This window comes from Antedon mediterranea, chromosome 3 (genome assembly GCF_964355755.1).
Source record: "Antedon mediterranea chromosome 3, ecAntMedi1.1, whole genome shotgun sequence".
Taxonomy (NCBI): Eukaryota; Metazoa; Echinodermata; class Crinoidea; order Comatulida; family Antedonidae; genus Antedon; species Antedon mediterranea.
Window position 1 is genome coordinate 22,251,661 of NC_092672.1, and position 15,873 is coordinate 22,267,533.

Below are 15,873 nucleotides of genomic sequence, written 5' to 3' on the forward strand. Positions count from 1 at the left end.
CACCATGGTTAAGGCTGAGGTGTGTGAATTTTTTAGGAATCTGGAAATCTAAATATCTTGAAATGGCAATCTCACAGAACGTGTTTGGGGAGTGTACAACATTTTTTGTTAACCTACATCTCTCCACCTCGGCCCCAATCAAGATTACATTTTCAAATTTGACCCATGGAAAAATTTAAGGCAAGAGGGACTTCAATTCCTCCAACTCTAAATGCCCTCTGTATTTTCAAATTTTAATCTTGATTATTATTTGTTTGTGCATTATCCCTTTTTTAAAAATAAATGTTAAAATGATGAATAAGCTAGATGATGAAAAAAAAGATTAGTTGAAGATGTTTTGTATTTTTACAGGTTGTATCAACTATTGAGATGTCTTTTAAACATTCTAAAGATGGTGGTAGAAGGGGCATTAAATTCCATCGATGCATTCCCTGTGATTGTAGTAAGACATCTGAGAAGAAACATATGCAAATTCTTGGAGATTTCCAGTATGAGATGTTGCCATGTCATGGAAGTAACATGAATGTTAAACGATACAAGCAGCTATTTGGAAGTAAGTTAAGCCAAGATTGTATTATAGATTTTGTTATTCACCAATTATCATAAGGAAAATATTTTTATATTTATAACCTGAGTGTATCTTTGCCATTTCATTATTGTAAAACATGTTGTTCAGTATTTAGCACTATAACAAACCTGAGTATATCCTTTCTATCTGACCACTAATTTTACAGACTTTCTGACCATTTTACTTAGTCCTAAACGCTTGAAATTTGTTACATACTGTTAAGAATATTTGTCCTAATAAAAATCTTAAGACCAGAAGTGCCATTTCAGACCTTTAAATTGACGCTACACATTTCTTTAAATGACTGTATTAACATTGGTTCCAAAATCATAGCTTTATAGTCTTCACTTTTGTGTAAGTAACTTGTTCACAATAAAAATATTTCTATATGTACTGTATAACTAGGATGGCCCAGTGTATCTATAAATAAGACACTCTTTTTAGTAATGCCTGCTCAAAATGTATTGAAATGTAGTGAAATTCTTGATTATAACTAATATCAATATTTCTTCTGCATAGAATCGGGTACATCAAATGTAGATAGACCAACTGCCGCAGCTCTGGTTACAAGCAAATTGTCAGGTTAGTTGATTGGTAACATTATATAGGATTAACAGAGCAACAGAGCAGAACAAAGACTAAACATGTAACACTTTATCAATACTGTATTCATGTACTGTACATGTAATAAGGATTATGGAAGAATTATAAATTACTCCATGGGCTTATATATATATATATACAATGTGTGAACCCAGGGCCAGAGTACAATGTGTGAACCCAGAGCCAGAGTACAATGTGTGAACCCAGGGCCAGAGTACAATGTGTGAACCCAGAGCCAGAGTACAATGTGTGAACCCAGAGCCAGAGTACAATGTGTGAACCCAGAGCCAGAGTACAATGTGTGAACCCAGAGCCAGAGTACAATGTGTGAACCCAGAGCCAGAGTACAATGTGTGAACCCAGAGCCAGAGTACAATGTGTGAACCCAGAGCCAGAGTACAATGTGTGAACCCAGAGCCAGAGTACAATGTGTGAACCCAGAGCCAGAGTACAATGTGTGAACCCAGAGCCAGAGTACAATGTGTGAACCCAGAGCCAGAGTACAATGTGTGAACCCAGAGCCAGAGTACAATGTGTGAACCCAGAGCCAGAGTACAATGTGTGAAACCAGAGCCAGAGTACAATGTGTGAACCCAGAGCCAGAGTACAATGTGTGAACCCAGAGCCAGAGTACAATGTGTGAACCCAGAGCCAGAGTACAATGTGTGAACCCAGAGCCAGAGTACAATGTGTGAACCCAGAGCCAGAGAATGAAATGGAAAAGAATAAGGGCCAGTATTTTTCAAGATAAAAAGCTAATATTTAATAATTGAGGTTTCTCACTAATTAACAGTGACTTCCTCCAAATTGTTTACATGTTGCAGTTTAAGGTAATAACATGACGCTGTCCATCAATTTATTATTAACCACTATGATTTTTTATAAAGAATAACTATTCATTTGAATTTAATTAGATTTTTGCAAATTGTTGCATGATGTAGGTGAATTAATTCACAAATATGCCTTCAGTGTATCATTTTGTCATGTCATGTCATTTTGGGTATGAATTACTGTATCTATAAAATCACATTTCAGTAATTTTAATTTTGTTGCTCAGTCAGAGTGTAGTCAGCGAGATAGTATAAAAAATGAGTTATTAATATATTCATTCAAGTTCACCTTTTGGTTGTTTAATTATCTATATTAATTGCTTTACTAGCTTTACTTTAATCATTTTTCAGTCATCCTGTTGTTTGGTAGTATAAAAGAGTGTTCAAAATGTTGGTGCTGATCTTATTTCCAATCTGTTACATCAGCCTTCTTTTTATTGTGGGTTTTAAGTCCATGAAAAAAGATTTAGTAACATAAATGTACACTGTTGTTTTTTATTTTAGGTGAACTATCTGACGATAACTATCGGGAACTGCTCAGCAAAGTGTCATCGTGGTTCAAGGAATCAGAGAAAGTCAATCTATTGAAAGTTATACTTTGCAAGTGTGAACATATTTCTGTTGTCGAAATAGAAAGAAGCAATGATCCATTTGAGCTGTTTAAGTTACTTGAAGGTCCTGGAATCATTAGCCAATCAAATATCGATGTTCTCATTGAAATCATTGCAATAGGAGGAATGGAGGGTGTGTATGAAAGCATCAAGCACTTGATACCAACCTTTGCTGGATTTGAGAAATTAATCATCTCTGAACGCTGGAATGATGTACGAAAGGTCATCAGATTTGGTCTTAATATAAGTAACGCAGATAAAGTAAAAATTGGACAGTTGCGTGGCCTGAAGGTTAAGGAATCGGATGATGTTTGGATTTTAATATTTAAGTTAGTAATGAAAGATACTTTCACTAAAAAGAGCACAGAATTCGTTCGACTACTTAAGGACAATGACATGGATAGCCTTGCTACATTATTGGAATAGATAAAATACAAGATAACAATACATAACATGTGACAACATAACACTGAATTAACATTCTACTACTTAAGGACAATGACATGGATAGCCTTGCTACATTATTGGAATAGATAAAATACAAGATAACAATACATAACATGTGACAACATAACACTGAATTAACATTCTACTACTTAAAGACAATGACATGGATAGCCTTGCTACATTATTGGTATAGATAGAATACAAGATAACAATATATAACATGTGACAACATAACACTGAATTAACATTCTACTACTTAAAGACAATGACATGGATAGCCTTGCTACATTATTGGTATAGATAGAATACAAGATAACAATATATAACATGTGACAACATAACACTGAATTAACATTCTACTACTTAAAGACAATGACATGGATAGCCTTGCTACATTATTGGAATAGATAAAATACAAGATAACAATATATAACATGTGACCACATAACACTGAATTAACATTCTACTACTTAAGGACAATGACATGGATAGCCTTGCTACATTATTGGAATAGATAGAATACAAGATAACAATACATAACATGTGACAACATAACACTGAATTAACATTCTACTACTTAAGGGCAATGACATGGATAGCCTTGCTACATTATTGGAATAGATAGAATACAAGATAACAATACATAACATGTGACAACATAACACTGAATTAACATTCTACTACTTAAGGACAATGACATGGATAGCCTTGCTACATTATTGGAATAGATAGAATACCAGATAACAATACATAACATGTGACAACATAACACTGAATTAACATTCTACTACTTAAGGACAATGACATGGATAGCCTTGCTACATTATTGGAATAGATAAAATACAAGATAACAATATATAACATGTGACAACATAACACTGAATTAACATTCTACTACTTAAGGACAATGACATGGATAGCCTTGCTACATTATTGGAATAGATAGAATACAAGATAACAATACATAACATGTGACAACATAACACTGAATTAACATTCTACTACTTAAGGACAATGACATGGATAGCCTTGCTACATTATTGGAATAGATAGAATACAAGATAACAATACATAACATGTGACAACATAACACTGAATTAACATTCTACTACTTAAGGACAATGACATGGATAGCCTTGCTACATTATTGGAATAGATAAAATACAAGATAACAATATATAACATGTGACAACATAACACTGAATTAACATTCTACTACTTAAAGACAATGACATGGATAGCCTTGCTACATTATTGGAATAGATAGAATACAAGATAACAATACATAACATGTGACAACATAACACTGAATTAACATTCTACTACTTAAAGACAATGACATGGATAGCCTTGCTACATTATTGGAATAGATAGAATACAAGATAACAATACATAACATGTGACAACATAACACTTAATTAACATTCTACTACTTAAGGACAATGACATGGATAGCCTTTCTATGTTTTGAAATAGATAAAAAAAGTTTTATTAAATACAGTCAACTCATCCAAAACCATACCTTTAATGTCCCATTTTTTACCATTATTCAGAATACCAGACATATTAGCTCAGCCTAAGGCTGTCCTGTTTTGAAGAGTTGACTGTATTATTAAATTATCTATCGGTTATTGTAATAATTTTTCAAACACAAGACAAATATTTAATCTTGGAAAAATTCATACAGTAGTGATTCCGATTTAAAATCTCTTGATGGTCAATACAACTTCTCTGTCCTTAAGGAGTATACAGACAGCTGAAGTTTAAAGATGAAATGTAGCTTACCGTCACAAGTCTAACCTTTTTTTGCAAACCATATCTCTCTGTATTTGTAGCCTCTTTATCTACCCACTTGACTAGACTCATTAATGTACAATATATAGCATCTGATGGATCATGTAGATAAAGATTTGTACATTATATTATATACATTATGAAATAAAATGTGAATAAGATGATTTATTTTTGTATATAGACAATTGTAAAAATGAACACATTTAATATTGTGTGTTTGTATGATGTGGGATTTTTAGGTGGAAGTGTGTTAACAGATATCAATAGTGATAATAGCAATAATAATGCACAGTTACAATACTGATAACAATTTAGTCACTCATATAAACAAATAAAATATATAAATATTATTATATAATTTACTTATATAATGAGGACATATTTACCTAAAGAGGGTGAGTGCTGGCTGTGTACAGGCTGATAGTCATTAAATTGTTTACACAACTTTTACCTGCTGCCACAATATTAGGTTAATTACATTTGGTATTTTAAGATGGAAATTATCTGCAATTTTGAGGCAATTTTTATGAAGTTTAAAAATCCAATAAATTGAAAGCAGAATACCAATCTAATATAATAGTTTTTGTAAAGGTTTTTTTCTGTAGGTAGGTTATGCAAACATTATGAATTATTCATCATGTGTAGTGCATCAGCTATGTTTGTTATAATGAATTGCTATGTTTCAAAGAAATTATCAGAAAATCACTATATTAATTTATTTTGTGCATTATGAGAAATGCAGTTTATGGCTCAGCAATTGATGCAAACTAGGGGATTTAATGTACAGTATTACCAGTCTGTGGTACAAGGGTTGTTGTTATTGTAATTATTAGGTCCATTATTGACAGTCCATTGGGGGAAACAACAAAAGCTGAGCGCCGCCATAAGTAATGATGTATACAACTTTTTGTGACGGTTACACTAATCTAAGCCTGTACCACCGGTAGTATTTTCATGATAAAAAATGTTATCAACTACATGCCAACATTATGTTAAATGCTGTTTGGATATTTAATTGTTCGTTTCATGCAATTTATGTAGTAAAAACTGCCGAATAAACAGTTCGCTTCATCAACCGGGCGTGAATTGGTGTTTACGCGTTTTCACGAAGGATAGTTTAATAATATTTCTATATTTAAATTGTTTCTGGTATAACAAATAAATGTTAATGAAATTTAACATTGTATCCTATTAATAACATGTATTTTATACTAATTTATATCTTAAAAACAATACTTAATTTACCGGGCGTAGATTGGTAAAGAATAGGCCGTGCTGAGTAACGCTTCGTTGATTTGTGGTGTTGCTGTTAAGTTAGGATTTTTTGTGAACTAATTTAGTATAGTAGTAAATAATTTTCTGTAGAAGTGAATGTACACTACTTTGGTATTATATATGCATTATAAAATGTTTTACAATTGCAAAATATATTATCATAATTCTATTTAATCATAATGTGACATGTAGGCCTATAATATCTATTAAATCAAGTCTTATTTAGTCTGTATACATTCGCATCCCATCTGAGGGCGGCGGGCATCACTCTCTGTTACAAATTTATCATGCAAAAATCGCGGAATACTCATTCTTGTGATATATATTCTTTGTTCTTACTAAAATCTCATTAATCTCAAATCAACTGATGGTCGCCGACGTTGACATTCCGAACAGAATACCTCCGACTCGTTTCGTTGATATGTTGAAGGAACAGACAATAAACTATTGGACAAAGCTAGCTACCTCGATTACACAAAACAGTCAACTGGTCAACAGTCAGTATTTTTACAGATTTAAAAAACAAAGCTTGTGCGTGGATAAAGCAAAAGAACGATTCACGTGACGAGTAAAGGATCACAAAGGATGATTTGATGTTACTTTCGTTCTATAGATCCGTTATATGTAGTGTTTGGACGTATTGCCTCTCCTGTTGGCTGGTAATGTTAGCAGAGGGAATAAAGGACGCCTTGAAACTTTCATCCGTCGGGCTGGTAAAATGATTGGTCTGGAGCTGCCTTCCTTTACCGATGTGCACCTAGAACACCTCCAGAAAGATTTCGAGCGCATTGAGTCGGATGCCTCTCATCCTCTCCACAAAGTGATCATAGACCAACTTAATCCAAGTGGAGATTGAGGCTCCTCAGTGTGAAAACAAATCGATTTGCTAAATCCTTTATTCCCTCCGGTATCATCCAGTACAACAGGAAGTCAAGAAGATAATTTTATATTGTAATTTTTTAGATGTTTTTATATGAATGGTTTTATGCTATATTTGTTTTTATAGTGTTTTCTTTGTTATTATGACGAGCAATGAATTTCCTTTTTGAGGATCAATAAAAGTTATCTTATCTTATCTTATCTTTTTCTTTACGACGTACTAGACGGAGTAGCACGACGCATCATTGGCGGTTACAGCCATGCAACCAGTGCTTGGCAATCTATTGCTCCAACCAAATTGAACAGGTTCGTACAATTTGAAAACGCAGATCCGTTCCTTCGCCATATATCATAGAAGCGTCTATACAAAGTGGATTTTTAAAAACATTTTCATCACGTCTGCATGTCTCGTATAGTTTATGATGTGACAAGATAATGGTTTTCTTGGTTATTAGAACCGATTGTGACGCATGGAAACAACAAAACTGTTGAAACAACCCTTTCACTACTGTACCTTTGCGAAATGTGAATCGGAATTGGGTCCGTGTACGTTGACGGTGTATGGCCGTTTTCTATCATATCACGACGCATGCATCAGAGAAAACGAAAAATAGGCGTGCATTAAATCATTGAAGACGGTACTCATTGTGACGTGTTGTGATGAATGCGATCGATGGGACGGTATGATTTATTTTTGCAAAGGTTAGATCAACGTGTTGGTATAATGTGGTTCGGTTAAATCGTGGTACAGTACATGCTTTACAGATCGTAGTACCAAAGTACTTAATAACAATTGTTGGACCGTTGGGTTTTATATTATATACATATCCTATTTGTGATATCATTCGTAATCATAACGTCTTTTCTCATGAATATGCCGATGATATACAGACCCAAAAATTGTTAATGATTATCAAAATGCACTTAAACATTTGACTTCCTGCATATCCAAAATTAATGAATGGATGATTAGTAGGCTAATATGTTACAGTTAAATCAGGAGAAAACTGAGTTCTTTTGTTTTGCAAGTAATCAAGTCGCGCTACCAGATCTTGAATTAAAATTAGATAACAATATTATTATTCGTCCTTCAAAATGTATTAAAAACTCTAGGTGTGATGTTTGATAGCTCTTTGAATATGTCCTCTCAAGTAAATGCTTTATGCAAGTCATTGAATTACCAACTCCGTAATTTGTCGCGCATACGTAAATATATTACTAAAGCTTGGTTTTCACTAGCGACGCAATCTACGCAACGTAAGAAAATGCCCTTCCAATCACTGTGTTTGCCCCCGCCTGCGTGAAATCAAACATACGATGTTTGCAGCGCTATTTCGTCGTCGGTTCCCACTTATGATTACGCAATACAGCACATTGCGTCGATAGTCTATGCGTTGCGTTCTAGAATCCTTTCCCGCCTTGACTATGCTAACTCGCTCTTGCTTGGTGCTCACGCCCGTGCCCGCGAAGTTGATTTTAAACGATTACAGCGATTGCAGAAACAAGGCTGTGTTTGCGTGTGGACGGTATCAGCCTTCGGATGGTTTATATTGAAATATATCGATTGGCTTCATATAAAAAAAAGAATTGTGTACAAAATTATTGTTTTTGTTCATAAATGTATTTACTCTGTTTCCTTTATACCTTTTTTTATTTAACCGTGATCCGCTTTCATTTAATTTCGACTTCTCTCCTCTAATTGATCCCACCCGACTTTTCGTTGCACGATCTAATCGGAAAGCTGGGGACAATACTTTTTCTGTCACCTCTCCGCGGATCTGAAACGTAACGCGCTTCCTGTCGATTTAAGAGGAGCGAATTCGGCAACTCTATTTAAACATCAAAAACTTTTCTTTAATTAATAATAGGCCTACCAGTGTTGTTAGGCGCTCTGTTCATTGTAGAGGGCGCCTATACGAACTTATAGAATAGAATATAAATAAATATTCTTTAGAAACGTGTAACTTAAACACATCTGATATCAATGATCAGTGGCCTCACTCTTGTACCTGACAATGATGGATGCAGCCTGTTTGGTTCTCATTGCTTTTTCTCAGTGGGTGAAAACGTAGGAAGGTGCGTTCCCACTCTGTTTGGTTATCCAGAAACAATTCCCGTATCGGATGAGTGCTTTCAACGATGTAATGTAGACGCGGCAGTATGTGAGCCTATGTCGGTAGAAATCTTGTCGTATGCGACATGATTTGATTATCATATACAGATGTGTGCCTGTTATCGTATGTTTGTGATACATCGTATTCTTATTTTGTTTTCTAAATAAAACTTTCTAGCCAAAAAAGAAAAAATATTTGTCGTATGCAGATATGTGTCTCTTATCGTATGTTTACAATGTTTCAATATTTCTGTAATAACAAACTAAAAATCGTATTTAAATTTTTTAAATTATTTGTTTGTTTTTTTTATTTCTTACGAAGATGGGGATGATGTTAAATTGAAATTCATGAAAGCGCCTTGATTGATGCAAGCATGCAAATGTATTAGACATCTGTCATAATAATATTATTGACAATGGTGCGTGCAATACTGTTCTTGATAATGAAACAAACATTAAATTAACATAGCTAAACTATGAACACATCGATGGTCTTTCTCGTTATGCCTGGGGAAGCGATATGGAAACGGTAGTAAAACAGTGTTAGAACATTGCTCCCAAACAGGAATAATGTTGCTAAGATACGAAAAGAAAAAACAGAAAACTCAAAGCATAGAATACTTTGAAGAGATTTGCAAAAGAGTTGTGTTGACCAGAGGCTATGAATTGCATAGAGCCAGGCACTCATCGTTTTACGAATATTTATCGTATACATCTGTATACGATAATCAAATCAATGGCACGTTGTTCCCAGAGCAGATTTACGGATTTCGAAAATTATTGAGTTTCATGCATCAAACTATAGCACAGCCAGAAGATTTGTTGAGAAAACCAATATTGAAACTGAAAAGGACCACTTGGCAGTGCATCAAGAGCGTAGACTTTAAGGTTGATTTTGGCGAATTTATAGAAAACGCAAACATCGACGTCATATTAACCATGTATCATAACGTACTGGGTGGTATTAAACGTGAAATGAATAGAAAAGACAGTTTCCTACCAAACACTCTGTTCGATGTCATAGAGAACATTAATGTGCCACAGGGACTCTTGTGTCTTCCAAGGTCTTTTATAGCAGCCACACAGATGGCTATGCAAAAGGAATATAAATCTACCATGAAGAAATTACATCCCCACGTGACACCGGAGCTCATACAAGAATAGGCCTATGCTACATTCACTCCATCGGACATTCTGAACGACATACGCATTTCTGAAAGGTTCTGTTTAAAGACAGCCATTCTTTTCTTGTTATTCGGCCGACTTTGACATTCGATAGAACGTGAAAATCCCTTTATATGCTGGGATGAAGAACATAACCGACTTGAGGAAGAGCCAGCGTTTTCCGGTTTTTTTTAAAATTTGTACTTCAGCATTGTTGAAACATAGCTTGCGTGCTTTCTCACATATATAATAAACATATACCTAATAATAGTTTTTTATAATTTTTGTTTCATTAATGGCTTTCAAAATCATCATAATGACAGAAGATGAATGTCGATAGTATTCGACAGAACAGAGTCTTTTTCAATGTACTAAGCAATGTGGGATGGTAAAGAGTTGGAACAGATTTCAAGAGTTTCGTCCCGACGATTAAGATCGTGTAATGAGTATCCAAGTACCAGTTTCGATTCATGAAGCCTAACGGATTTTCATGTTTGCCGAGAATGATGGTAGACTGGTATTTGCCTTCAAGGACGTCACCATGTACGTTGTAACTTTACAGACGACTTTGGAGAGCACTTTACAAACAGGTGAAATGATGGATACACCAAGACATTTGAAGTTAAGTCAACGCTTTTGCTAAACACCTGTTATCGTGCCAGGGAGTGATTTACGGCAGCGAAATCTGTCAGCCGATGTTGTTTGGACAGTATGTAGCCGAACGTTCATCTATAAAATTGACCATGAAACGGCAAAAGATGATCGCTCACGTAAACGGCAAGCAAATATTTGCTCAGAGAATGCTACCAAACCGAGTCGTTGAAGGCTGTCAGGATGCATGTGTTCTCTTGGTAAAACGCAATCTGCAAAATGTATCATTATGCTTCACAAAGAAGATAGCGTTATTCCATCCATAATCCGTACACGTTACCTACATCTTTAATAAGTCGTTTGTTATACACAGTTCATTGTTGCTATATTATTATTCATGGAGAGCACTCCCGGATCACTTCATTATTTCTTATAGTATATTTTGAAACAATTTTAAATAATACAATGTTTAACCAGGTTTTATATTTTTTCTATATATTTGGTATTAATGAAAATAATGTATTTGTTATGTATATTAGAAAAAATATATAAAAAGAAATATGATTTACAATATTATTTAAATTATTTGTACTGTATATAATTTGACACACGCACATACAAAGACGCAGACAACTGATGGATAAACTTTTACTTTGATTAGAAGAATTAAATATTGGATTTGATATATAATAATTCTAATTTTTGTTAATTATAATCACAGACAAAACGAGATTTTAGGCTATAAGTAATCATTCCTAATACCGTAAGCACATTTGTCATAAATGTAGGCCATACAACATTGGAATGTCGGTCCTTGACTCGCTACGGATTACCGTAGGTTAGAGCCTGTTTACACGTATGGGCGTAACGCGTAAGCCATGGCGTACGCATTGCGTAGCCTACGCCTTGCGTGTGAAGGCACTTACTACGCCACGTTCGTGGCGTTAGATAACGAGCCTAACGCTGTGTCGTTTGTTCAACAGTGCATTGTTTCTTGATAATTTATTTATTCAGAGCACACCAGAACACTTTTTTTATATAGTATATTTCTAAACATTTTTATATAATACAATTTTTAATAACCATATATATTTTTTATATTTTGTAATGACCAATTGATGATTATTTAATTTGTAGGCCTATATTGGACAAAATAAAAATAAAATATATTTGACATATTATTATTTGATATAATTTAACGTACGCACATAAAGAGACACAGACAACTAAACTTTTACTTTGATTAGAAGTAATAATTGTTTATTTGATTTGATATAATAATTCTATTATTTGCTAAGTCTACTCTAAGACCCGTAAGGTCCGTATTAATGACTGGACTAACTATCTCTGGATTTAGTCTGGACAATCTTTAGTCCTGGACTAAACCAGTATTAAAATCGGCAAAAGATAGTCATGAATAGGCCTACGGGCCAATGTGATTGTGGCCTACACTATGCAGTCATTCACAGTACGCATTAACCTCAACAACAGTCACTGATCGTTTTATATTTTAGTACATATAGATATAGATTTCACATACCAGTTCATAAATCACATTTAGTCCAAAAATATCATAACCAGCAACTACAATTGAAAAACATTCATGTCAACAAGAAAAGCAACTTACAAATATATTAATAAACAACTTCACTTAACAGGTCTGCCTCATTATTTAAGCCCTTAATTTCAAAACTGAACTTGTCATGGCACACAACAAAGCGGCAAGTACGCCACCAATATTTTTGAACGTAAGTGTAACAGTTATCAGACATTCAAACACTCTCCGTTTATTTAAGTGTTGATATACTATTTGTTAGCAAAGTGTATTTAGAAGTGATAGTGAGTTTACAGTAGGCCTGTAAAGATGGCCTATGATTGTGTAAATGCTATTTTAGGAAACAAATGCAAACTTTATGTCTGTTCTGTTATACTAGTAGGCCTACTTTAACTAAAATCATTGGTAATGTTTGTCTTGCTAAAAGATGTTGCTAGTAGTTGTATCACAAAAACATGAAAAATGAAGATTAATTAAATCAGACTTTGAATAGGTTATTTTGTAGTTTTAATAAAGTTAATCAATTCCGTAGAAAAAAAAAAGTTTTCACTTATAAAATAACATAATAAATGGTTAAATTCAACCAAAAATCCATTGGCTGGCAGCCAATTTGACCATTTTTGCTTAAATACATTTTTTTAGATCCAATTTATCCAAAAGTGGATAACTATCATGTGGCATTAAATGGCATATTGAAAAAGTTAAAGTTAAAAATTATTTTTCAGGGGGGACAATACATCTTTAAACGAAATTTCCTAGGTTTAATCAATTTAGTAGGCCTAGTAACTATATGGTCGCAATAAAGTGTATTTTGATTGTATGAGCATTAAGCGATTGATTATCCAAACTTTCACTTGTCATTTAATTTAATTTAATTGTCATTTAATATTTAATTTTAATTGGTTAAAACAACGAAAGGAATGTGCTCACCCCCACAACTAACGTTTGCACTATTTTCTATAAATCGATAACAGGCCTATCAGAAGTAAAATAGGCATACAACTTATTTTCTAAGCATGCAATTTGGGTAAAAATACACACAATTTTTCAATAAAAATAGGTAGTCTGTGTAAAAAATAATATAAAAATATATTAGTTAATAAGGTTTTTTTTTAATTGTTGTAATATTGTTTATGGGGCCCTCAAAACGACAACAAAACATAATAATGGCATAAAAATGGGAAGAGGCATTAATAAAAAGATTAAAATGTAGGGCTACAATAAAACAATGTTAAAAATTGGATTAATTAATATAAGTCATTGCAGTTATTTCCCAGGTACGTACTTCTCAAGATCCAGGTCATAGAATGTAGAGTCGCCCAGCAGCAGCACACGTGTGTGATGGCATGATGGCTCATCAAAAAAAGTTCTCAAAATGAAACATGTATTTATATGGGGTGAACATGTTGTTACGTTTGTTACCGGTAATATTTTATGGTAATTAATAATTTATAGAACAGTGAATGTTAGGAAAAAATGGCGAAATAAATCTAAGGGTACACTCAGCTACTACTATAATTAGCCCTATTAGGCCTAGCCTAGTAGTAGGCCTAGGCTAAATACTATTACTACGTAGGCCTACTACTAGCTAGGCCTAGGCCTAGCCTAGGCCTAGCTAGGCCTAAGTGTCTGTAGGCCTACTTATGTAGGGTGATGTAGGCCTAAGGCTATAGGCCTAAGGCTATAGGCCTACTACTAACTGATTTCTCTAGGCCTAGGCCTAAATACTAAATACTACTAACTAGGCCTAGTGTCTGTCTATAGGCCTAGGCCTACTTATGTAAGTTGATGTAGGCCTAAGGCTATACTAGACAAAAAGGGTGCTAGAGTAATAGATAGGAGGAGGAACAGGTAAGGCTGGACCAGGCCTAGTACAAGTTAGGCTTATAGCTAGCTAGATACTGTTTAGGCATAGCCTACTAGGATCATCATAATAGCAGTTTTCATACTGGAATTACGGAAAAAGGTTAAAGGTTTCAAGATGGTTTTAGGCCTGGGGTTAAACCATATAATATTTATATTATAAATAAAGGAAGTAAATTCATTGGTTAGTGTTCATTAAATATCTTTGTATCAAAATTGATTAAATTCACAGCGTTAATGAATGGTGGCACAGAATAGTTAGCTCTTGTTAAGAAAGCTAATTGTAATACTTTACTCTCTGTCCAAATTAGCTATTAAATCAAATCAACATCACAGGCAGAATGGCAAAGCATACCAGGTACACACACACTCACATTCCTAGTGAGTGTCTAAGGACACAATTACAACTCCTCCACTCCCAAAGACTTGTAATAAGACTTTGTTTATGTAGAGCATCTTGTGTATTTGTTTGTCTTGTGAACCTAGCTCTGAGGGTCCCTAATGATCAGCAATTGCTGGATGGATCACCCTCATTAAATATGGTTTTTAAAAAATATTAAAAACTGTAAATCAAGAAAAACAACATAAAAAAGTAAGTCACAATGTGTACATCATCATCATTTGTCAGCTTATTGATCATGTCATCTGATTAAAATTTACTATTAAAATTGTTGTTTGATTGTTGAAGTATTTGGCCCTTTAGTATTCTGGGTATGTTGAGGGTTTAAAATAAGATTTTAATGCAACGTAAAAACAATGTCATTGCAGTATACCATCAAATTATTTTCTGTTTTATTATTAATGCAAACATTCTTTTATAATTATATAATGTCATTTTGTCAGGTTTAATCCATTGCATATAATAACAGATGCAATGGTTAAAACAACGGTGTGTACACCAGATGCCAGTAACAAAGAAATGTTGAAAGAAACAACGCAGGATATTTGTAAATATTCACTTTATTCAGAAACATGCTGCAACCAAAATAGATGATTTATTTATATTTTTTAATTTATTTTTTATAATTATTTAGGCAAATTGCCAAAGATAACCATAGCGAATTAATTCACTATTCTTCTTAAAGGTAGCAATCATGTTCACAATACAAACATACACAAGATGCTCTACATAAACAAAGTCTTATTACAAGTCTTTGGGAGTGGAGTTGTATTAAATTGTCATTAGAAAAAATCCTGGAATATGACATGACTTCAACCCAGCACCCTTCAATTGGTAGCCAAGCATCATAACCACCAAGCCACAACTCTACTCCAAATTTAAAATTCACACATACTCATGCACTGTCATGTCACAACTTGTTTTATTATGTTTTATTTTTTTACCAAATAATTGTTGTTCTCATGTCATTGTAAATCAATTGAATAGACACTCTAGGTTTAATATTTGGGTGACAATTTGCGACTAGTTCTTGCACACAAATGACTTTGATATTTCATAAATGCACGGAGAAAACCACTACCATATAAACATACAAGTTATTTAAATTCAATTTGAGGATAAATTAGTTTTTAAATTATTGCAACAACATCATAAAAATGGTTTCAAATTGTCTATGCTT

The 15,873-nt window shown here is 33.7% G+C and overlaps 1 protein-coding gene across 1 annotated transcript in view; it reads left to right on the plus strand.

Moving 5' to 3' along the window:
- LOC140045042 (uncharacterized) overlaps window positions 1-15,873 on the plus strand; it is a 97,317-nt gene that overhangs the window by 20,710 nt on the left and 60,734 nt on the right. The gene's annotated exons all lie outside the window — the stretch shown is intronic.